At 43.5% G+C, this 25,516-nt stretch overlaps 1 protein-coding gene and 1 long non-coding RNA gene across 13 annotated transcripts in view; one reads left to right on the top strand and one right to left on the bottom strand.

Moving 5' to 3' along the window:
- The window catches only part of CELF6 (CUGBP Elav-like family member 6), a 660,136-nt gene that overhangs the window by 77,460 nt on the left and 557,160 nt on the right, over positions 1 to 25,516 (bottom strand). The window lies entirely within an intron of this gene.
- LOC115458005 lies at positions 10,342 to 24,997 on the top strand. The gene is made up of 3 exons (XR_003940020.1): positions 10,342 to 10,501; positions 14,747 to 14,751; positions 24,981 to 24,997. It is a non-coding gene; the product is annotated as an uncharacterized LOC115458005 (long non-coding RNA).

The following is a 25,516-nucleotide window of genomic DNA, read 5'->3' as shown; positions in this document are numbered from 1 at the left end:
CGGTCACATCACCGTGATGTAAATTCAGAGGTACAGCTAGAAGATCCCTTGTCCACGGAAAACTACTGTTACAGGTAAGAAACCAAGATTTCTGATTAGCTAAGTTTCTAAGGACCCCTGATGCATGCACTTGCTGAAACACAGGTGTGTTGGGTCATTGATATAATAAAGCTGATTTACACTATTGGCTCCTATGACTCACCCTTCCATTTTATTAGCTATCTTTGCTCTTTTTCTTTCCTTGGTGATCTGTGGAGTTTGGTTCTTCTTGACTTTGGTTCATAGTTATACAATCACCTTGCTACAGGGCAATTTTCAAATTAATTTACCCAGTTAACTAATTAGTTATATGGGTAAGATCCTGAGCTGCCCTTATACAGAAACAAGACCTTGGTAGTAGTACCATAAGACTATCATCAGGAGTTGCTGGTGCCATTTTAGATGATGGTGTTGGCAAGGATAGGAGCAACTGAGAATTTTACTGTGTAGTAAAGGTCATTGGGGCCCCCTGGCCACTGCTTGCTGCCCCACTGCTGCATCGCTGCCTCCCTCCCACACCACTGACACCCTCCCCAGTCTTACCTTGAAACATCTGGTGGTCTAGTAGCTTCTTCAGGAGCAGGAAAGAACCCCACTCTTTCCTGCCCGCGATCACTACTATGTCCAGCAGTAGCGCCGCTGTATTTTTCATAATGGCTGCTGAGACTTACCGTGGTAGTCTTGTAGGTCTTGGCAGTCTTGGTAGCCATGTTTAAAACAGAGTGGCACTGGTGCTGCCTTGCAGAGTAGTGGCAGTGGGCAGGAAAGAGTGGGATTCTTTCCTGCCCCCACAGAGGCCACTAGACCACCAGGCCTCTTCATGGTAGGACTGGGAGGGCTCTAATGTGTTGTGGCAGTGGCGGGCAACCAGGCAGAGCTTCTGGGCCCCGTAGAGACTATGAGCCCTCGGGCACTGCCTGGTTGCCCAAATGGTCAGTCCACCCCTGTAGGGGTCCCTTTGGGTTAGAAAATCTGCTTGGGGTGAAACTATTGGGGGGGGGGGGGGCTTGATGTCAGTGGGGTACCACAGAGGGTTATTGGCTTGAAGGGAGAGCACTCTGGCCATTACTATTTCTTTTGGGTGCTCACATTTTACTGCACCTCAATCATTTTCTTCCTATGTTTCTAAAGTGGCTAACAAACATTTATGTTGTTATTTCATATCATAAAATGTGTATATGCTCATATTGACCCACTGATATTTTAGACATTTATGATTCTATAATGGATGCTCCTGAGACATGTAACCAGTGTTCACCAGGGTCTATACGTATAGTTGGTGCTGTTCTGCCCCTACAGCTCTGTGTGTATGCTTACATCTATTGCATTGGTATCATATAATTCAGGTTAGTTCTGTTAAGGGATGAATAGCCTAATGGTTATTGCAGTGAGCTAAGAACCAGGGGAGCTGGATTAAATTCCCACTTCAGTTCCTTGTGACCCTGGACAAGTCACTTAACCCTCCAATGCCCCAGACACAAACTTAGATTGTGAGCCCACTAGGGACAGAGGAAGTACCTGTCTGTAATATGTAACCTACTTTGGTTATACCACAGAAAGGCAGTATATCAAGAATCTAATAGACATAAACTTCTCTGTTTCTGTTTTCATATATCACCTCTTCCTCATGACCCATTTCCTCCAGTCACTGAGAATCCTGCCAGGTTCTTGCTTCAGCCAAAAATACATGCTCTGACCCTATTGGCCATTTCCTCACATCCCCTAGTATTATGGGTATTCTCTGCACCCCTCTCTAGATAACAGAATTCTTCGTTTTAGGCTCAGGAGCAAATTCTCAACTGTCACTCCCTCTCTTCTGCAGAAAGCATTCTGTTTGCACAGATGCCCAAAATCTTTTCATAAGACTCAACATTCTTCCTGCATTGAACCCTAGGCTGTATCTATCCAGTCAACGGACAGACATCCCTTTTCCACTAAAGTTTAACTTCCACCTCTACAATAATACAGAATCCATATTTCCAGTCACCCAAATTCTGCTTCTTCAGTCTGTCAGTGTGTTATCCAATTGATCAACATCTAGCTTCAAGGACTCATCCTGCCTGGGCAGAACTCTTGTTTTCCAACTATCTGCATGAAGTAAGGAGGTCTTTTACTAAGTCACGGTAGCCTTTTTAGCTCATGGTAGAAATCAGCTGGTGGTACATGCTGAGACACCTGGGCATTTACCACCAGCTACTACTACTACTACTACTTAGCATTTCTATAGCGCTGCCAGGGTTACACAGCGCTGTACAAGTTTAGACAAGGGGAAGGACAGTCCCTGCTCAAGAGAGCTTACAATTTAAAGGTAATAAGCTATGTAGTCAGTGTAGGTATCAGGAATGGGGAAGGTGGTTAGGCGCCAAAAGCAAGGGAGAAGAGATGGGCCTTGAGTAAGGACTTGAAAATGGGCAGGGAGCTAAAATGCTACTGCGGCTTAGTAAAAGAGCCCTTGCGTTATCTGCTTTACTTATTTGCAATAAACAAATGGAAATTATGAAATCGAATCTTCCTTTGGATGCTCGCTTAGATTAGCTGGCTGTTTAATAATGCATGAATATGCATTGTAAGAATAGAGCAAGTGCTGCCCTTGGCATGTCTACGTATGCTGGATATATTGTATGCCTGGTATTATACAAATAGAGGGAAATTCTATATATTGCGCCAAATGTTCAGTGCTCCTTTGAAAAAGTGTTCTAGAAGATGCAAGGCGCCAAACCAGAGTAGAAACGGCATATCCACGCAAAGACACACTTACTCGTCCATTTATAGAATGGCACCTAAGTGTTTCCATGTGGATCTGCAAAGGAGTATGGCTGTAGGAGGGGCATGGGCAGGCCAGGGGCATTCCCTTAAAATGCGTGCACTGTTATAGAATTCATGGGATCCGCGCCCAACTTACGTGACGGGATTTATACCTGGTTTCAGTTGGTGTAACTCCTCACACCCAAAGTTGAGCATGAATCCCAGCGCTACATGCTGTTCTATAAAGGGCGCCGATCCCGGGATGCCTGTTAAAGAATACTGCTCAGCACTGATTTTTTTGTCACTGAATTTCCCCTATAATGTTGTTTTTTTTAAATCACAGAAATGTTTGGTACAGCACTAAGGGGTCCTTTTACAAAGTGTGGTAAAAGGGGGCCTGCGCTAGCATCTGCGCATGTTTTTGATGCGTGCTGAGGCCCCCTTTTACCACAGCGGGTAAAGGGCAGGCCATTTTGGGGGGGGAAAGAAATGACCATGCGGTAAGTGAACCACATAAAACATAGTCCTATCTTTATGCGGCAGCTCATGGCCAGTTAAATCCTGAATATTGACTAAACCGACCATGTGTTAGCCAGCACCACATAAACCAAATATTCAATGCAGAAGCCTGGACATGGCCTAGTATTGAATAGAAAACCAAATAGTAAGGGTGGACAAAAACATGTCTTCATAGCCAAATGTAATGCAACAAATTTTATTCAGCACCAAATGTGTACTTGACCGGACACTGGGCCAAGTTTTGATGGAACTTGCCCATCTGCTTCAAGGGTCATACACTATGACATAAATAGGAAAAACAAATCATCAAAATCATGTTAAGAAACATAAAAATAGGAGTGGCCTAGTGGTTAGGGTGGTGGACTTTGGTCCTGGGGAACTGAGGAAATGAGTTCAATTCCCACTTCAGGCACAGGCAGCTCCTTGTGACTCTGGGCAAGTCACTTAACCCTCCCTTGCCCCAGGTACAAGTAAGTACCTGTATACAATATGTAAGCCACATTGAGCCTGCCATGAGTGGGAAAGTGTGGGGTACAAATGTAACAAAAAGTAAAAATATTACAAAAATGCTGATCTCCAAGTTAAAAATTCAAAAAATAATGAATTAAGAACAATAAAATCAAAAATATAAGAGATGAGAATGTTATATACAGAACTGACCTGAAATATGGAACACAAAATGTGAGTGCAATCATTTCTTTCTATTTGTTGTACCTAGGTTCTTTGCATACACCAGTGTTATTGTTCTGCACTCACATTTTGTGAAGAAACTATGTGACAAGGTGATGGCTGTGGCCAGAAGGATGCTAGGCTGCATCGAACGGGGTATATCCAGCAGAAGAAAGGAGGTGTTGATGCCCCTCTACAAGTCATTGGTGAGGCCCCATTTGGAGTATTGTGTTCAGTTTTGGAGGCCGTATCTTGCTAAAGATGTAAAAAGACTGTAAGCGGTGCAAAGAAAAGCTACAAAAATGGTATGGGATTTGTGTTGCAAACTGTACAAGAAGAGACATGCTTACCTGAACATGTACACCTTAGAGGAAAGGAGAAACAAGGGTGACATGATACAGACGTTTAAATATTTGAAAGGTATTAATCCGCAAACAAACCTTTTCTGGAGACAGGAATGTGGTAGAGCTAGAGGACATGAATTGAGGTTGAAGGGGGGCAGATTCAGGAAGTATTTTTTCACAGAAAGGGTGGTAGATACGTGAAATGCCCTTGGGAGTGGTGAAAACGGTAATGGAATTCAAACATGTGGGACAAACACAAAGGAATCTTGTTTAGAAAGAATGGATCTACAGAATTTTAGTGGAGATTGGGTGGCAATACCGGTAATTGGGAAGCAAAACCAGTGCTGAGCAGACTTCTACGGTCTATGCCCTGATTGTAACTGAATAGATATGGATGGGCTCGAGTGTACATTTTAGGGGGCTCCAATGTTAGCTTCAGAACTTTTAGTAAAAGAACAGTGCTGGGCAGACTTCTACAGTCTGTGCCCTGAGAATGGCAAGGACAAATCAAACTCGGGTATACATATAAAGTATCAAATACCATGTAAAATGAGTTTATCTTGTTCAGCAGACTGGATGGACCATTCAGGTCTTTATCTGCTGTCATTTACTATGTTACTAAGAAAAGTAAACATAGTAGGAAAGTGGAACCCAGCTCTAAATATCAACATTGGAGCACATTTAAAAGTCCACTACGCAATCTAACAGTCCAAAAATAGAGTCCACACATTAATAAAGGAATCACTCTTCTTACGAATGGTTCCCAGAACTGATAAACATTCTATGCAGAGCAGGTGATGCATTTGGTTCCTCCAAAGTGACAAGAATGGCGGTTCAGAGTGGATCCACTGCAGCAAAATGCAACGTTTCACCATTGAGCAGGATTTCTGCACGAATAATACCTGCACCTCACTAAGCAATTCGAGATCATCATCCAGGCCCAGTAAACAGAACTGTTGGGATTGTGGTACAGTATGTTGAAGAAGTTATTTGGCCAGCTTCGTCATTGTCTCAACTTTGCACAGTTCACAAAACTTTTGAAAACACAGGGCGGTGGGGGCGGTCCGCCCCGGGTGTACACTGCAGGAGGGGTTCAGGGATCAGCCGTGCGGCTGTCAGCTCCGCTGGTTCCCTGCTCCCTCTGCTGTTACTTCCTGTTCTGGGGCAGAGGGAGCAGGGAACCAGCGGAGCTGACAGCTGCACGGCTGATCCCAGCACCCCAGCAAGTAAGAAGAATGCACCTGGGGGGGGGGGCCTGGAGGTGATACACTGTGGGGGGGGGGGGGGGGGGAATGCTGCACCCAGGAGGGGGGGTGATGCTGCACCGGGGGGGGGGGGGCGGATGGATGATGCTGCACCCGGGGGGGGGGGGGGGGGGGAGTGCACAGCGGCGATCCGCCCCAGGTGGCAGCCAACCAAGGAACGCCACTGGCCTAAATACCACTTCCTCCTCCCTTCAATAATTCAGCGCAACTGCACTTACTCACTCTCTGCAGTGTTTTTTTTTTAAATGCTGACCACCATCAGTTAAATTAAGCCCTAATATTTAATGCTGGGACTTTACTGGTATTGAATATCCAGGGCTATGCTGGCATGCGCTGGCTGCCGGATCTGATGCGTGCATTACATGATGCATTTAGGTGCACCAAATTATGGGGCCCTTTTACCAAGGTGCGGTAGGACTACCACGTGGGTATGCACGCAGCAAAACAGCACTACCACCGGGCATGCCCAGACATACTGCAGTAGTTTTGCTTTTGCCACACACTGTTTGCCGCACTATAAAATAATGTTTTATTTTCTACCGCAAGGGTAGGCTTTCCCAGTGGTAATCAGGCAGTGTGGGAAAATTGCTGCGCACTGCTCGATTACCACATGAGTAGCCAGTGAGCCCTTACCACCTTCTAAATAGGAGGCGGAAAGGGCTCAGATGGTAATGGCCACACACTAATTTGCCATTAATAGAACAAATTGAAATTCAGCCATTTTTGAGCCATGCTAAAAAGTGGTGGAGCATGCGGGAAACCAATGCACTATAACTACTGCCAGCCACTTTTTGGCGTGGCTTAGTAACAGGACCCAGTGGCGTTCCTAGGGGGGGCGGTAGGTGCGGTCTGCCCCGGATGCACACCGCTGGGGGGGGGGGTGCCGCGTGCCTGTCCTCCGTTGTTCCATGCTTCTTCTCTGCCTGTTCCGGGGGGTTCCTTCGCGGGGGATCCTTTCGCCGGGGGGGGGGTCCGCACTGCACCCGGGGGGGCGGGGCGCATCCGCGATCCGCCCCGGGTGTCAGCCCCCCTAGGAACGCCACTGACAGGACCCCTATAACAGCTGTAGACCTAGCTTAGGTGGGCATGCCTAAATGTAAGCTCATTGATGCTAGCTTACATTAGTATTCTATAAAATCTTGGTGCCAAGGGTGCTGTTATAGAAATGCCACCGATATTCAGCACTGTTCAACTGGCTAGGAATGGTTCCTGGCCAGTTAAATAACTTTACCAGCTATCTGCGAATATTCAGTGGGGATAGCTGGCTATCCCCTGCTGAATATTTGCGGTCAGCGAATAGCGGCTAACTGACTATATCGCGCGTTATAACCGGCTAGCCGCAAACATTCAGCACATCACTGGCTAATATAACAAGCCTCTATCTTTTGCTACTAGAAACGTAACCAGCCAGCTCTGAATATTGAATGGAAACGGCCCAGCAATGAATATCCAGGCTCACTGCCAACTGTGGGAGTTAGCCGGGCTGACTACTGTGGCCTGAATATTGGCCCCATGGAGCTCAGCATGCAGCACTGAGGTATCTAAATTTAGGCACCAAATTATAGAATTTCCCACAAAGTGACTTGCCCAATGTTACAGAGGAATATTACTGCGGAAGTGAGATTTCTCCAGCATAGTACTCTGACTACCTGGCCATTCCTATAACAACAAAGGATCCATTCTGTCCATTTTCTAAGTATAATACTGTTCAACCTTGAAGTCACTCCACTGTTTTCCCTATACTGCTGAAGGAGAAAAAGAAAGATAAAAAGGAAAGAGCAAATGAAAAGCAATACTTAAGTCTTCACAGCTCTATCAGTGTAAAATACACGATGGCTACAATGCAGAACCACTGCAAGGATATTGTGTGTCTTTGGCAAACCTCTGGCCTTTCCCCCCCCCCCCCCAAAAAAAAATAAAAAAACCCAATCATGATCACCCTATTCATCACAGAATAATCTGGGTAAATGGGTATTTGAAAACTGTCAATCCTCCCTACTGGTAGAAGTACCTCCTGTTATTTCTTTGAGTTTGAGTGCCAGGCCCTTTTATTTTGCTTTCACTGTGGCTACCTTTGGCACGCCCCCCCAGACACTTCTACTCTAGGCAACTGCCTAGTCTTTCTTAATGGTTGAGCTGCCTCTGCTACAATGAGCCTGCCCTCAATCATGTATAAGCTAAGAGGCCAATATCAATTCAGAGAATATTCTATGGGTTTGTACTGATTTCATTTAAAAGTTTGCAACTACAGAGTTCAGCCCAACAAAGAAACAAAAAACAAGATAATCTCAACTCACTGAGGTACAGTTACCTTTTTTAAATGAAAACTGGACCTTCTAAGATGCTTTCACATATTAGGTTTCACTGAATGTGGAATTAATGAGTTGCTTGCATGAATTTGCATTGCAGCAACTAATTAATTTTGAGTTTGAAAACAATTTCAGAAGTAGCAAACTACATGCAAAATTTAATTGTAGGTAAAGCAAAATGTTTGCACGGGTTAAGAATTGGCCTTTAAATGTAAGCACAAGGAAGTTGTACAGGGAGAGGGCAGAGAACTGAAGTAGTGTTTTTTCTGTGCTGGTAGAAAGTGAGGTGAGGATGAGGGGAGAAGTGACAGAATATTAAGTAACAAGAATTGTATTTTTATGATTGACTATGTGAATAAGCCACAGACTTGGGCCAGACCCAGGGGATATAAATAACTTAAGCAAGATAGAAGTGACGGCAAATAATGGGAATTTTGGGATTATTACCAGCATTTGTCTTCCTTGGCCTGGACGCCTGTGTGGCACACTAATAGTGTTTGACAAAGGAAATAAGGCAGCTTGTCACGCTTGCACCAAAACAAAATAAATAAATAAAAACAGAGGACGATTAATGTCTTGTCAGTTAAGATGCAAGGAAAATTGGTTGAGGGAATAAGGCTCATATATTGTCTAGTTAAACAGAGCATCCCTGCAAAAGCTTCCCTTCTGCTCAGTTTTTAGATTCTAATCACTCTTTTTCCTGTGACACTTTGGTCAGTTGGTTATATTTTGATGACCTTTTTGATATTTTCCTTTTTTTGTTCTTTTTTTTTATTATATTCAAAGCTAATAATCTCCAAGTTTAAAAGTTGATCTTTCAATTATTTGTGCAGGGTCACATTTTGGGCAAGTATGAGGAACCTCTGAACCTCCTTTACTGGAGTTGTGGCAAAGTCTTCATATTAGATTAATTTTGCTACTTCTGAATGAATTTCCACTGATTTCTGTATTTGTGGAGGCCCCTTAGGCTCCTTCAATATATTTTATGGAGTAATTGTATAACTGGCCATCTGGATTGATGGACAGGTAGAAAGTGTAGATGGCCAAGAGGAAATAGATCAAATGATGAAGTCAAATGTCCAACCATGGATAAGATCAAAAGCATTTATTATGAACAGCCATTCTATTTAGATATCTGATGACTCTAAGTAGAATGGCTGTTTGTGATAAAGCCTTTTGATCTTATGCATGGTTGGACATTTGGCTTCATCATTTGATCTATCTTTTCTTGACCATCTCTGCTTTCTATTTGTCTGATGTACTTCTACGGAGATTGCTTTTTCCCAGAGTCCTTTGTTCCACCATGATTGAGAGGCCAAGAGGGCACCTATTTGCAGCCTATTTTCTAAAGACTCACAAGCGCCTATTCATCTTTACAAAATACAATCACAAATCTAGCAGGAATTGTGGTAAAAAATACATGTGTACATTTACATCCAACTACAAAATACCAGGTCTTAACAATAAAAATTCCCTGCCATGCCAGTGTGTTTCTTTAGACTCATCAGGAAACATTATTGCAGTGTAGATCAAAAAGGGAGTCTCTCAATGTCTGGAAAAAGATGCAAAAACCAGTCCCAATCAGAGCTCAGTGTAAGAGTAACAATCAGAGTAACTGGTGTTGCCTCCTTCACAGTCATCCAAATAGTAGCGGCTATACAAGGAAGGACAAAACACAGCAAGAGTTTATTCAAATGTCAACTTTAATGGAAACAGGACCCAACCTGGCCATGTTTCGGAAAAACCTCTGTCAGGGGTCACATAGGTTTCCACAATACATTCACAGATTCAAAGCATGTACTGTAATACCTGTGTTTAAAAAAAAAATGAGGTCTAATGTCAAAAGTAAAAGAATGCAGCCAATAGCATCTGCATAGAAAAAGCTCTGGTCCAATTCCAAAAGACAGAGCTCTTTCTATGCAGATGCTGTTGGCTGCATTTTTTTTACTTTTGACATTGGACCTCAAAAAGGTACCTGGAGTACTGGAAGCCCCCCACCCCCACCTTCCCCCCAACCAGCAACACTCAGAATACCTCAACCCCTTAGAACATCCCCCCCAACCCTGCCTCTCCTGCCCGCTTAAATCGCTTTGAATATTGGCCAGTATAGGTTTTAGGCGACAGCAGTGGCGTAGCAAAGGGCAGGCCCACCCACTTTGAGCTCAGGCTCACCCAGTAGCAGCACACCTATGTGGCTGGCAGGGATCCCCAAGCCCCACCATCTGAAAATTCCCAACAACTGTCCCTCCTGCATACCTTATAAATAGCAGATCTTTGCCTGCAGTAAGCAGCGACTCATGCATACTGCTCTCACTGGCTCCACAGCCTTCCCTCAGATGTATTCCTGCCTATGCGGAAACAGGAAGTTGCATCAGAGGGAATGCTGTGGGGCCAACATGAGCAAAGTGTATTAGTTGCTGCTCACTGACGGTGAAAATCTGCTATTTAAAAGGTATGCAGGGGAGGGGAGAATGTCTGAGAAACCATATGGCATGCAGGCGAGAGAGGGAGAGACCAAATCACTAGTGAGACAAGGTGGAGTTCTCCTGCGGCTGCCCACCCATCTTGGGCCCAGGCCCACCCAAAATTGGGTGTCTGGCTATGCCCCTGGGTGACAGGAGTACATGTAAATGATAATATTCTAGACACTGACATGTTTAAGTGGTGTGTGTAACACCAATTTAAAAAAAAAAAAGGGTTCCAGAGGTGATCCAGGAAATTATAGACCGGTGAGCTGGATGTTGGTGCTGGGCAAAATGGTAGAGACTATTACAAAGAACAAATTTACAGAGCATATACATAAGCATGGATTAATGAGACAAAGCCAACATGGATTTAGTGAAGGGAAATCTTGCCTCACCAATCTATTACATTTCTTTGAAGGGGTGAATAAACATGTGGATAAAGGTGAGCCGGTTGATGGTGTATCTGGATTTTCAAAAGGCATTTTACAAAGTACCTCATGAAAGACTCCTGAGGAAATTAGAGAGTCATGGGATAGGAGGCAGTGTCCTATTTTGGATTAAAAACTGGTTAAAAGGTAACGATCCCACGTAAACCTCTTCACCCAGGAACATAAAATGACTAACGATCGTACTGGACATCACACAATCCTCATCCCTTCCGATCCTCCACATATACCTCATTCGATCACTATACAACCTGTATTTGTTATCAACTGACTGGGCAATCACCTTTGACGGTACTACGTAAGCCACATTTAGCCTGCAAATAGGTGGGAAAATGTGGGGTACAAATGCAACAAATAAAATAAATAAATAAATAAATAAATAAAACAGAGAGTAAGGTTAAATGGTCAGTATTCTCAATGGAGAAGGGTAGATATTAGGGTTCCTAAAGTGTCTTTGCTGGACTGCCGCTTTTTAACATATTTATAAATGAACTAGAGATGGGAATAACTAGTGAAGTAATTAAATTTGTTGATGACACAAAGTTGATGACACAATCCTCATGTGTTTTAACAACTTTGAAGTTATTCAAAGTTGTTAAAACGCCTGAGGATTGTGAAATATTGCAAGAGGACCATATCAGACTGGGAGACTGGGCATCCAAATGGCAGATGACGTTTAAGGTAAGCAAGTGCAAAGTGATGCATGTGGGAAAGAGGAACCCAAACTATAGCTATGTGATGCAAGGTTCCACATTAGGAGTCATTGACCAGGAAAGGGATCTAGGTGTCATCGTTGATGATACTTTGAAACCCTCTGCTCAGTGTGCAGTGGTGGCTAAGAAAGCAAATAGAATGTTAGGAATTATTAGGAAAGGAATGGAAAATAAAAATGGGAATGTTATAATACCTTTATATCAGTTCAAAGTGCGACTGCACCACGAATACTGTGTGCAATTCTGGTCACCGCATCTCAAAAAAGATGGAGTGGAATTAGTGGAATTAGAAAAGGGCGATGAAAATGATAAAGGGGATGGAACAACTTCCCTATGAGGAAAGGCTAAAGCGGCTAGGGCTTTTCAGCTTAGAGAAAAGACGGTCGAGGGGAGATATAATAGAGGTCTATAAAATACTGAGTGGAATGGAATGGGTGGACATGAATTGCTTGTTTACTCTTTCCAAAAATGCTAGAATTAGGGGGCATGTAATGAAGCTGTTAAGTAGTAAATTTAAAACAAACTGGAGAAAATATTTCTTCACTCAACATGTAATTAAATTCTGGAATTCATTGCCAGAGAATGTGGTAAAAGCAGTTAGCTTAGCAGGGTTTAAAAAAAGGGTTGGATACCTTCCTTAAAAAAAAGTCCATAAGTCATTATTAAGATGGACTCGGGGGAAAATCCACTGCTTATTTCTAGGATCAACAGCATAAAATGTATTGTACTGTTTTGGGATTTTGCCAGGTACTTGTGACCTGGATTGGCCACTGTTGGAAACAGGATACTGGATGGACCTTTGGTCTGACCCAATATGGCAACACTTATGTTCCTAAGTTCTTATTGCACATGCAAATGACCTCCTATAGCAGTACTTCCCAAGCTGGTCCTGGAGTACCCCCTTGCCAGTCAGGTTTTCAGGATATCCATAATGAATATGCATGAAATTGATTTACATACACTGCCTCCATTATATGCAGATCTCTTTCATGCATATTCATTGTGGATATCCTGAAAACCTGACTGGCAAGGAGTACTCCAGGACTGATGGGAAACACTGTCCCTAGAATACCTACTAGTGGAATAGTACACACTATATTTTGATGGTGCACACTTTGTCAGTGCTTGTGCACAGCATGTGTCACCGCTGTTTAGATATTACCATTGGCTCCCACTTTGGCAGTGAGTCCGGTTTAAAAACTACTGAAATTGGTGCATACTGCATTTTAGCAAAACTCACCTTATTTGGCTGACTTTATAACTCCTTATGTCCTGACTAGATTTCTGCAGTCAGTGCAGAAGCATAGATTAGCGGTGTCTAGTGAAGCCTGTTCAGTGTATCAATGCACACATAAGCGGGCAATGTTTTGGGGTGCCCCCCCCCCCCCCCAATTATGGAACGGGAAGTGATTGGTGGGAAAAAATTTAAGGTTTTATTGAAAACTTGGGGTCCTTTTACTAAGGAGTGGTAAAAGCAGGGCTTTTTTTGAGGGGGTACTTGGGGGTACTGAGTACCGGCACCTTTTCCATTGCCTGATAAAATTGACCCATGTCCCCAAGTTTTAATAAAAGAGCTCAGGCTGTACACACCAATTCTGCCTTGTCATAGATTCTGTGACTGGTTGCGGGGGGCCTGGGTATTGTGGGGTGAGTCCCTCGGTGATCATCCCACCCCTGAAGGGTGGCCTGGCATTTGAGTACCTTTGAGTACCGGCACCTTTTTCGTTAGAAAAAATGCACTGGGTAAAAGGGGGCCTGCTTTAGCATCAGCACATGTTTTTGATGCACACTGAGGCTCTCTTTTATTGCAAAAGGCTGTCTTTGTTTTCTCAAAAAGAAATGTCTGTGCGGTACATGAACCACTTGTCATGCAGCCATTTCAGGGGGTAGCACTTAATGATGCCACCCATTGAGGTGGCGGTAAGGGCTCTCATGTTAACCCATCGCTAATCAGGCAGTGCGTGGCACTGCCCGATTACCACCGAGTAAGCACTGGCACTACAAAAATAGAAAATATTCCTGTAACGCCAGAAATGGCGCTCGCTGGGGCTGGGAACTACCGCCAGGCTCCTGTGGTTGCCTGATGGTAGTTCTGGATTGGCGCTCGGCAAGCCCATTGCTGCGCACTATCCCTTTAGTAAAAGGACCCCTTGGTTTTTACAGCAGGCTTTCCCTGATGGGAATTCATGATGGCTGCTCGAAGACTCTGCATTTTGTATCATGATGGATTTTGTTTTAGATATGTGAGAAGGATGAGTGTTTTTGCTTGAGAGAGTGAGTTAGGATTTCCTATTAAAAACTGGCATTCTGTTTTCTTTATTTTATTGGGTTTTTTCTTTTAAGATTTTATTGATATTGTAAACTGCTTGGTACTGTACTGCGAAGCGGTATATTAAATGTAATAAATGCAGTGTGTGTTTTCTAGCAAAAACGGTGCTGGTACTCAAATGTCAGGCCACCCTTCAGGGGTGGGGTGATCACTGAGGGACCCACCCCACAATAGCCAGGCCCTCTGCAACCAGTCACAGAATCTATGAAAAGGCAGAATTGATGTGTAGAGCCTGAGCGCTTTCATTATAACTTGGGGACCATGACTCAATTTTAGCAGACAATGAAAAAGGTGCCGGTACTCAGTACCCCTAAGTACCCCCTCAAAAAAGCCCTATAAATGTAAACATGCAAATGCATATGTAAATTATAGAATGCTAGAATTTACATGGATTCTCGCTATCATTTAGGTGTGAGCATTTACACCAGCTATAAAGTATTCACATTTCCTGCCACTTGTACTAGTATTCTCTAAAGAGAACAAGGTGTCTACTTCTCTTTAGCGAATAGACTTGAAATAGACACCTGCTTACCCTCTTCCCCTAAGTGCCCTCTTATACAAATATCTTTTGCATGGCCCCAAATTCTGTATGGGTTGTCCAAAGCTGGGCTTGCAATTTTGGACATGGATTGCAGATCCGTGCACAAACTAATCAGCTAATTAGGTGATAAAAATTATTGGCATTAATAAGAACTTAATTGGCAGTAATTAGGTGTTACATGTAGATACACCCTATTCTATATCATGTACCTATATTTCATACTAGGCAACCTCAAAAGGGCGCATGGCCATGGAAAGGGAATGGGCTGGTCAGGGGTATTTCCAGGAATTAGGCACGATGTTATAGAATACCTGCATTTGCGCAACTAACTGCCATCAGTTGGATGAGAGCATTTATGTCAGCCTTTGTCAGGCATGCATGCTCACGCCAAAAGTTAGCCATGAACCCCCAGATTCTATATACCACGGCTTAAGTTGCGCATGCAAATCCAGTCATATACTGGATTTGCGCATGCAAATTAATTAGTTAACTAGCCAATCAGCATCAATAATTTCCACATAGTCAATTATTGACACTAACTGGCAATAATTAGAATTTACTTACAGAACCTTCTAAGTACATTCTATAATGTGATGTGCATAAATTCTAAGTCACATAGGGGCCCTTTTACTAAGCCGCGTAGGTGCCTATCCTGCTTATAATCGAAAGAGAAAAACGCCTATATTGCGATCCAAATCGGGAGATGGGCGTCTTTCTCCCGTGGGCGCCCAAATCGGTATAATCGAAAGCCGATTTTGGGCGTTTCCAACTGCAATCCGTCACGGAAACGGGTAAAGTTGACGGGGCGTGTCAGAGGCATGGTGAAGATGGAACTGGGGCGTGGTTATCGGCCAAGGAGAGATGGGCGTCTTTAGCTGATAATCGAAAAAAAAGGCGTTTTTACCGCGATTTTGGGTCACTTTTTGTGGACCCTTTTTTTTCACGAACAAGTCCCAAAAAAGTGCCCCAACTGCCCAGATGACCACTGGAGGGAATCAAGGATGACCTCCCCGGACTCCCCCAGTGGTCACTAACTCCCTCCCACCAAAAAACCCCCACTTTAAAAACTTTTTTTCCAGCCTCTATGCCAGCCTCAAATGCTGTACCCACCTCCATGACAGCAGAATGTGTTCTATCCTGTGACAGCCTTTCCCTGGTTCTGATGTGGCTCTCGGGTGAGTGTGACACCTTTTCTGTTACACGCACTGCAGAGTCACATCAGCAATGCATTGTGGTGGGTGTAAGGTATTGGGCTCCGTGATTCCACTAGCTTGTGGCAAATGCTCACGATGTTGGTAGTTGGTAGGCTCTACTCCCATGGTGCTTTTCCCCCTGCTTACTGGGTCAGAGTGTGCCCTGTTTTGTTTCCGGTAGTCCATGAGGTAGTGGCCATTTTTGTAAGCCAGTTTTAGATCCCTTTCACGTGTTAGCCACGTTACAGAACTTAGTTCTTACCTTGAATGTGGCTGAAAGAGGGCATTGTACAGCATTCTGCCAGCTCTGACCTACTGCTCATCTCAGTACCAGGGAGACTCGTTGCCAGTGGGGCACAACCTCTGATCTGCAGTTAACTGTGAGTAAGCGTGCTTATTCCAATAAAGGACGTTTTCGGAGAGATTAGTCTTCAGGTGTCAGCTGGTGTGCCAATGTTATATAGCAGCAACAAGTCCTAGAGGCCTGCGTGTATGCAGGTCCCTGGAGCACTTTTAGTGGGTACCGCAGTGCACTTCAGCCAGGTGGACCCAGGCCCATCCCCCCTACCTGTAACACTTGTGCTGGTAAATGGGAGGCCTCCAAAACCCACTGTACCCACATGTAGGTGCCCCCTTCACCTCTAAGAGCTATGGTAGTGTTGTACATTTGTGGGTAGTGGGTTTTGGGGGAGGGGGGTTGGGGGCTCAGCACCCGTGGTAAGGGAGCTATGCATGTGGGAGCATTGTCTGAAGTCCACCACACTGACCTCTAGGGTGTCCAGTTTATTTATTTTATTTGTTGCATTTGTATCCCACATTTTCCCACCTATTTGCGGGCTCAGTGTGGCTTACAATAAGACTTGAATAATAGAAATACATTTGTTACAACTAAGTTATGGATTACATTGAACAGAGTTGTGCGAGGCATTCGAATATCGTTGGTAGTATAACAATGGGACAAAACACAGAGACATTAGAAAGAGACAATGGGAAAAAAGGGCATTATTAGGCGCCTAGACATATAGTGTACATAGTTCCGTGGACGAATGTATGGTTGACTGGATAAAGGGATGATGGATCAGATGTGGATGTGTATTGCATTGTGGACAGTGAGTGGTCTCTATGTGTATTGGCTCTTTCCATAAGTTTGTTCGAACAGGTGTGTCTTCAGTAGTTTACGGAAGGAGGCTTGTTCGTTGATCATTCTTAGGTTGCGTGGTAATGTATTCCAAGACTTCGTGCTCTTGTAGGAAAAGGTTGACGCGTGTATCGTCTTGTACTTCAAGCCCCTGCAGGTTGGGTAATGAAGGTTGAGGTGAGTTCGGGATGATCTTTTGGCGTTTCTAGGTGGTAGGTTTATTAAATCAGACATGTACGCTGGGGCTTCACCGTAAATGATCTTATGGACTAGTGTGCAAGTTTTAAAAGTAACGCGGTCCTTGAGTGGAAGCCAATGTAGTTTCTCTCGTAGTGGTTTTGCCCTTTCATATTTAGGTTTTCCGAAGATGAGCCTGGCTGCTGTGTTCTGGGCTGTTTGAAGTTTCCTTAGTATTTGCTCTTTGCAGCCAGCGTATAATGAGTTGCAGTAATCCAAGTGGCTAAGGACGAGGGATTGCACTAGGCTGCGGAAGACGAATCTTGGGAAGAATGGTCTAATTCTTTTCAATTTCCACATGCTGAAGAACATCTTCTTGGTTATGTTGTTTGCGTGAGTTTCGAGTGTTAGGTGGCGGTCGATAGTCACTCCAAGGATTTTTAGTGTTTCTGAGATTGGAAGTTTTAGGTTTGGTGTGTTTATCACGTTGAATTCTGTTGTGTTGTATTGGGAGGTGAGTATCAGGCATTGGGTTTTTTCTGCGTTCAGTTTCAGGCGGAATGCATCTGCCCATGTGTTCATGATGTGTAGACTTTTATTGATTTCGCTGGAGATTTCTTTGATGTCTTGTTTGAATGGGATGTATATTGTCACATCATCGGCGTATATGTACGGGTTGAGGTTATGGTTTGATAGGAGTTTTGCTAAAGGGATCATCATTAGGTTGAATATAGTTGGAGAGAGAGGTGATCCCTGTGGGACTCCACATTCAGGTATCCATGCCTTGGACGTGGTTGAATTTGATGTGACTTGATACGAGCGCAGGGTTAGGAACCCCTTGAACCAATTCAAGACATTTCCTCCGATGCCAAAGTATTCAAGTATGTGTATTAGGATTTCATGATCAACCATGTCGAAGGCGCTGGACATGTCGAATTGTAAGAGGAGTATATTGTTGCCGGTTGCAATTCTTTGTTTGAATCTGGTCATTAGGGTGACTAATACTGTTTCTGTGCTGTGATTCGAACGGAATCCTGATTGGGCATCATGCAGTATTGAATGTTTGTCTAGATAGTTTGTGAGCTGTTTGGTTACCATACCTTCGGTTAGCTTGGTTATTAGTGGTATGGATGCAATTGGCCTGTAGTTGGTTATTTCGCTCGTGTTTTTCTTTGTGTCTTTAGGAATTGGTGTGAGTAGGATTTTTCCTTTTTCTTTTGGGAAGAGTCCATTTTGTAGCATGTAGTTTATGTGATTTGTTAGGTTTGTTATGAATTGTTGAGGAGCAGTTTGCATGAGGCTATTTGGACATATGTCTAGTTTGCAGTTGGATTTGGCATATTTTTTGAGAGTTTTAGAGATGAGTTCTTCTGGTAATAGTTCAAATTCGGTCCAGGTTCTGTCTGCTGGGTGTGTTCCTTCTTCTGGATCTAGACAGTCTAGGAGAGTGGTGTATTCTATAGTGCTGGCGGGTATTTTTTGTCGTAATTGTACAATCTTCTCCTTGAAGTATTTTGCAAGGTTGTCAACACTTGGTGTATCTTTGCCGTTGGTTGTAACAGGTGTGGTGTCTAACAGTTTGTTCACGAGGTTGAAGAGTTTATGTGTGTCTTTGTAGTTTGGTCCTATTAATGTTTTATAGTGTAGTCTTTTTGTCTGTTTGATGGTGTATTTGTATTTTCTCCGAAGTTGTTTCCAGTCGTTTAGTGTTTGTTCATCTCTCTTTTTATTCCAGGCTCGTTCAAGTCTCCTGACTTGTGTTTTCAGTTTTTTCAGCTCTTCGTTGAACCATGGATTTGCATTTTTCCTGTGTGATGTTCTGGTTTGGACTGGGGCGATTTTGTCTAATGTTGTTGTGCTTATATCGTCCCATTCTTGGAGGAATTGGATGGTGCCAGCGTTTGCAGTCCATTCACTCTGGTAGATCTGTTGCCAGAATGTTGTGGGGTCTATTTTTCCTCTTGTTGTGTAGGTTGTTCGCTCATGTTTGTTGATTGTGTTTGGTTGTGTTTTTTGCCAGTAAAGTGTGACATTTGCTTTATGGTGGTCTGACCATAGTGTGGGTGTCCATCTTGTGTTGGTGAGTGTGATAGTTGAGTTCGGTTCGAGTCTATTTGTTATGATATCTAGTGTGTGTCCTTTTTTGTGTGTTGGTTGTAAGTTGGGTGTTTGCAGATCCCAGAGTTGTAGGAATTCTTTGAATTCTCGTGTACTTGGTAGGGTGTCATCTTCTAGGTGTAAGTTGATGTCTCCTAGTATGAGGATGTTTGAAGTTGATACGCAGGTATTCGAGATGAAATCCATGAGTTGTGTTTGGGCGTCTTGCCATTTTCCTGGTGGCCTGTAGAATAGGATTGTGTTAAGGTGTCCTATTAGACTTGGATGGTTGATTCTTGTCGATGCAATTTCAAGTTGTGGTGAGGTAGATTCGCCTGTGATTGTGATGGTGAATTCAGGTTTGTATATTAAAGCTATTCCGCCTCCTCTTTTTTCTCCATTTCTTGTCCAGTGCGTGATTTTGTATTCTGGTGGGCAAGTTTGTAGGATGGCGGGGTCTGTAGGACTATGGAACCAGGTTTCTGTGATAAATAAGAGGTCTAGTTTGTCTGTGGTGATCCAATCTAGTATGTCTATCGAGTTGCTTACTGCTGATCTTGCATTGACGTATCCTAGTTTGATTTGGTGATGTGGTTCCAAGGAGGGGTTAGATGTGTTTATTTTTATTAACTGTCTGTGTCTTCGATGGTTGAATTTGCTGTTGTCATTGTTTTCCCTGTTTTCTCGTAAATATTCGGGGTTTGTTCCTGTTGGTTGGTTGTTGTGTCTTTGATTTGGTAGGTTGTTTAAAGGTTGTGCATGGGATTGGTGATATGTAAGTGGGTTGTTGTGGGTTGTTGTGGTGTCCTGGCATGTCAGGGGGGCGAGTGTACTACGAATCGTGGCCCCTCCCACGACCAAATGGCTCGGATTATGATGTTTTTGAGCTGGGCGTTTTTAGTTTCCATTATCGCTAAAAAAAACAAATGCCTAGCTGAAAAACGTCCATTTTTTCAAAAATATGGTCTGTCCCGCTTCTTCACGTACCCGTTTTTGGACATAGACGCCCATGGAGATAGGCGTTCGCGTTCGATTATGCCCCTCCACGTGTGCCCAACGCATGCCAAATTGGAGTTACCACCCGGCTACTGTGTAGCCTTTGTGGTAATTTCAAATTTGGTGCGCATCCGCTACACATGTCTGAAAAATATTTTTTATTTTCTGACATGCGGCAGCTACGTGTGCATCAAGTGGAATTTGACACGCCTAGACCATTACTGCTTGGTTACCGCGTGAGACCTTACTGCTAGGTCAATTTTCATTTTGCCGTATGTCCATTTTTCAGGAAAAAAAAGTCAGTTTTTGTAGGTGCACTAAAAAATAATTCTGCAAGCGCACAAAACACGCGTCTACACTACCGCAGGCCATTTTCAGCGCATCTTAGTAAAAGGACCCCATAGTTGAAAAGAGGGTGTGGCCATGGGCATGGAATGGGTGGGTCATAGGTATTTCTAAAATCTATGCACGTGGCTATAGAAAATACCTGGTCTGTGCGTAATTTAGGCATCAGCATTTACACCGTTTTACTTGGCGTAGCTGCCCATTACTAAATTTAGTCACACGGACGACAGCTTAGTGCATTGTATAAACTGCTCAGAAATTTAGGCTTATTCAATAAAGTATACCTACATATAGGCGTACTTTATAGAATATGCCTAAGCGTATTTTCTTTCAGCGTCAATTTTTTAGGCGTGATATATAGAATATAGTCCGAAGTGCGCACTAAGCTAGTATTCTGTAAAAGTTGTTCCATGCAGAGAATCCTTCACAGAGTACTAGCTTAACGCATATAATTTCAGTGCCTATCTTTGGGTGTTTCTCTCCTTCTCTGCCCGCATTCAGCAGACTGCTAAAACCTGTCGTTTCTTTCTCTATAACATCAGCAAAATCCATCCCTTCATCTCTGAGCACTCTACCAAAAACCTTATCCACACTCTTATCACCTCCTGTTTTGATTATTGTAACCTACTACCCACCGGCCTCCCTCTTAGCCATCTCTCTCCTCTTCAATCAATCCAAAACTCTGCTGCGCGACTTATTTTCCGCCAAAGTCACTATGCCCACATTAGCTCTCTCCTCAAGTCACTTCACTGGCTCCCTATCCGTTTCCGTATTCTATTCAAACTTCTTCTATTGACTTATAAGTGCATTCACTCTGCTGCTCCCCAGTACCTCACCACTCTTGGCTCCCCCTACGTTCCCCCTCAAGTATTCCGTTCTGTTGATAAATCTTTCTTATCCATCCCTTTCTCCTCTACTGCTAATTCAAGACTCCGTTCCATTTATCTCGCTGCACCTCACGCCTGGAATAGACTTCCCGAGCCTGTACGTCTAGCCCCTAGTCCAAACTCAAAACTCACTTACCCCGTCCTTTATCCTCACCTCTTTATTCCCTTTCCCTTAATTGTCCTGTCTGTTTACCTGTCTTATCTAGATTGTAAGCTCTTTGAGCAGGGACTGTCTTCTGTGTATGGTGTACAGCGCTGCGTATGCCTTGTAGCGCTATAGAAATGATAAGTAGATAGATAGATAGCGTCATTTCCAGAATCCAGCCCATTGTGTATTAGATACCATGTAAATGTGTGTGACATATCCCTTCAAAGTATTTGCGTACTAATTAGAAAACTGGTGTACTGGCTTCGAAAGTTAGGTGGCTTGTTACAAAATGATCTTCATTGTTTCTATGGGAACAATGGATGGTACTTGAGATGAAACCTGTAGGGATAGATACTGAACTGTCACACCTCCTCTCTCCCTTTAAGTGCCACTGACCTTTGGATTATTTTGTACAGTTGTGAAGGATTGAATAGGTTAATGCAAATCGTCATGGGAGAGGAGAAGGGACCATGACACAGAGACGGTGCACGCCTCTACAATTTGTCGCTTCCAACTAAGGAGAAGGCCGCTGGGTTCTTCTCACACTTTATTGGTTTTTAATCCGTCTCCTATTACATTCTGTAAGTGGGTAAATTTATTTCCTCTGTACCTTTGGGATGCACTGGAGACTTGCTTGTGCTGACTGAGTCATGTTTAATAACTAAATCACACTTTGAATATGCAATTATTTACCCTCAGCCTAAAGATTTAATAAACGTAATAGCGGTGAGAAAGCTTGCCAGGAATAGAATACTAACCGTTCCATGTCTCTCTGGTGGCGGTACTTCACACAGCACAGAGAAATAGGAAGAAATAACGTAATGGACAGAAATCTTATTATTAAGAAGGATTCAGAAAAGAGTGTGTTTATTCCCTCACAGCCTCAAAGTGCTGCAGGGGCCTCAAGGGTATACAAGAGACATTTCTGTATCCTCCTAGCACATGCTCTGCTGATGTCTACCATGAGATTATCGAACATGTCACTCTCCTAACTCTCTGAATAGTGAAGAGCCATTATGGGGATAATTTTCTAAAGTTCAGCACCAGGTTGATGCACGCTGAGCACGATGTTTATAACAGCTACTGCTTGCGCAATGCCCGTTATAGCATACTAATGCAAGTCTGCAGTTGCTTGCCTAACTTTAGATAAATATAGGGGGCTGATATTCAGACCATGGGAGTTAGAGTGGCTAACTCCCACGGTCGGTGCTAAGCCTTGATATTCAATGCCAGACAGTTTCTGGTGACCGGCATTGAATATCCTGTTTATTTTTGGCCAGTTTAAAGATAACCGGTTATGTCAGTATTCAGACCTAGCCAGTTATTTTTAAACCGACCAAAGATATACCAGGTTTTCATGCAGCCAAATATGGCCGTGAAACCTGGTTTAAAAATTGACAGATAGCTGGTTATATCATGTGATATAACCGGCTATCCGCTAAACGGGGATATTCAGCAGTTGATATCTGATTAGCCCCACTGAATATCTGCGGCTAGCTGGTTAAGTGCTATTTAACTGGTCAGCAACTGTTCTGACCAGTTAAATAGCACTGTTCTGACCAGTTAAACAGTGCTGAATATTTGGGGGGGGGGGGGGGGTGTATTCGATAAGATGTGCACATAAGTGCCAAGCATGCCCTCAACGTGCTCAGGCCTCTCCCAGGTCAACATTGCCATTGCATGTGTGCGAAATGGAAATTACGTGTACATTTTGTAAACTATTAAGGCCAATTATGAGCGCAACTGCCAGTTATGGCCAATCAGCACCAATTAACACCAATTATTGCCAATAATTAGTTGTTAATGCCAGTTAACCCCTAATTATTCCATTTAGTTATGTAAATAATTGATCTTATTCTACAATTTGGGCACGCAACTTTGCGTGCTAAGCGTCAGTTGGGGTGTGCAAGTTTATAGTCTGAGGGGGTGTGTCTTTCATAAAAAGCTTTTTTCTTTAGTTCTTCTATGAAGACTCGGGGGGGGGGGGGGGGGGGGGGAACGACTCCAGTCGTGTAAATCAGAAAGTTCCTTGTTAACTGACTGCACTCAATCCTTCTTTCCACAGTCAAGCAACTAGTCACCAACTGATCTACTCTACCTCATTGTAAATCTCATAAAAACACTCAGCCATTGTCCTAACAAATTTGCAAATAACTCACTGAACCCTCTACCATAAATAGTAACTAATACAGTACCTCTGTAAACCACACTGAAACAATGTTTATTGGAAAATGTGGGATAGAAATGAAGAAATAAATAAATACTATTGAGATTATGGCTGCTGTTCTATGCATTCAAGATTGCTGCAGATGTTCCAGAACTCAGAAGAAACAAGTATGAGCATCAACACTGCTCAGAAGACTACAGCAGATGTTTCAGACTTCCTAAAGACTAGATAAGTGCTTCCCAAAGTGTGTATTAGAGTCGTGACCTGGGTGGGCGGTACATAGGCATGTCATTATGGCGCACCTCGGCAGGGTCACAGATGTGGCTGCAACTGTAACCATGAAGCTGCAGCCTGAAAATATTTGGTAAGCATTGGATTAGATGTCAAATACCCCCAAAATATATATAAAAAAAGGATCATTTTATAACAGATTGTCTAGGTTGAGAGGACAAGAAGGTGCCTATTTATAGCCTATTTTGTAGTAACAAATAGGGGCCTTTTTACAAAGCTGTGATAGGTACTACTTCATGCCTACTGCGTGCCAAAAAACACTGTCGTAGGATGTGTTGAGGCATCCCGCAGTAGTGTGCCATTCAGTGCATGCTAATCCCGTGCTAAAAAAATAGTTTTTATTTTTTAGTGTGGGAGGCATTTCAATGGGGGTGGGGGTGGGGGGGACGACAGTCAACCAAATAAGAGAATTTTTCTCTTAAGAATACCACATAAGGGAAAAATTCATTTGTTTGGTAGACTGACCTTGCTTGTGTTTCCCAGGATGCACCATGCAGGGTCAAGCACCACCATTTTCCAAGATGGTGATGCAGAGGCAGAAACAAAAGGGGATTTCTTCTGCCTCTTGAAGGTACTCTAAAGGGGGGATCGGTGGGGGGGGGGGGGGGGGGGGGGGGGGAAGAATGCCACTGGGCACCAGAGACATTTTTTTAAATGTTGGGGCAGGAGGGAGGGAGGGAGCCCTGTGCTAATCGGGTAGTGCAGGCACATTGTTACATGCTGCCTGATTAGTGTGGGGTTAGCGCAGGAAGCACTTAGTGCCTACAAAATAGGTGGTGGTAAGGGTTCCCACGGTAATGACCACATGCAAATTGGTATCAGAAAACAGCAAGGCAAGGAATTCGCCAAATCCAATGTGGAAAATATAAAACCAGGAGGCAGATCATAGAAAAAGGTAGTCTATAATGAAGTGAAAATTCTCCCAGGTCAATAAACATCTGTGCCCGACATGGCACACTGGTTTTACACTGAACAACAAGCCTACAGGTTCAAGAAACTTGGTTATTTTACCTTTGTGCTGGACCAGACTAGGTGAAGTGTGCAATTCACACCAGCTGGTTCATACTGCCCCTGATGCAGCTAATATTTGTTGGCAAAACATGGCCATGCCAGGCACAGATCTTTATTGACCTGGCGGCATTTTCACTTCATTAAAGACTACTTTTTTTTTTATATGATCTGCCCCCTGATTTTATATTTTCCACGTGCAAATTGGGAAATTAGTGCATGGCCATTACAGAACTAGATACAAATGCGGCCATTTAACCACTGTGCTAAAAATGTCTGCAATGCACAGGAAACCCACGTGCTAACAACAGCGATGGCCACTTTTTAGCGCAGCTTAGGGAAAGGGCCCCATAGACACCTGTGCACATTTATAAAATTGCCCAGAGCAAAGCTGCAGAAATGGCAGCTAAGATGAAGCTGGAAAGATTTTTGCCTCCTTGAGAGCAGGTGTAAATGTTGATGCATTTAGGAACCCTTTTACTAAAGAGCATTAAGCCTTTAAGGTGCAGTTAGCATGTGTGAACAGGATACTGCAGAAATGTATTAAAGGGTTTTGCCGTTTTTTACCTGTTTGTGCATGTTAACCTGTGCATTACCAATGTTTCAGAAATATTTTTCAAAGAGGGCGTGTGATGGGCAGATTGGGCATTCCTATCCAGCTCATTTTCTAAAGAGAAGGGCGCCC

Source organism: Microcaecilia unicolor, chromosome 1 (genome assembly GCF_901765095.1).
Source record: "Microcaecilia unicolor chromosome 1, aMicUni1.1, whole genome shotgun sequence".
Taxonomy (NCBI): domain Eukaryota; kingdom Metazoa; phylum Chordata; class Amphibia; order Gymnophiona; family Siphonopidae; genus Microcaecilia; species Microcaecilia unicolor.
Note: the sequence above shows the minus strand (reverse complement) of the source record. Positions and strands in the feature narration are given on the sequence as shown.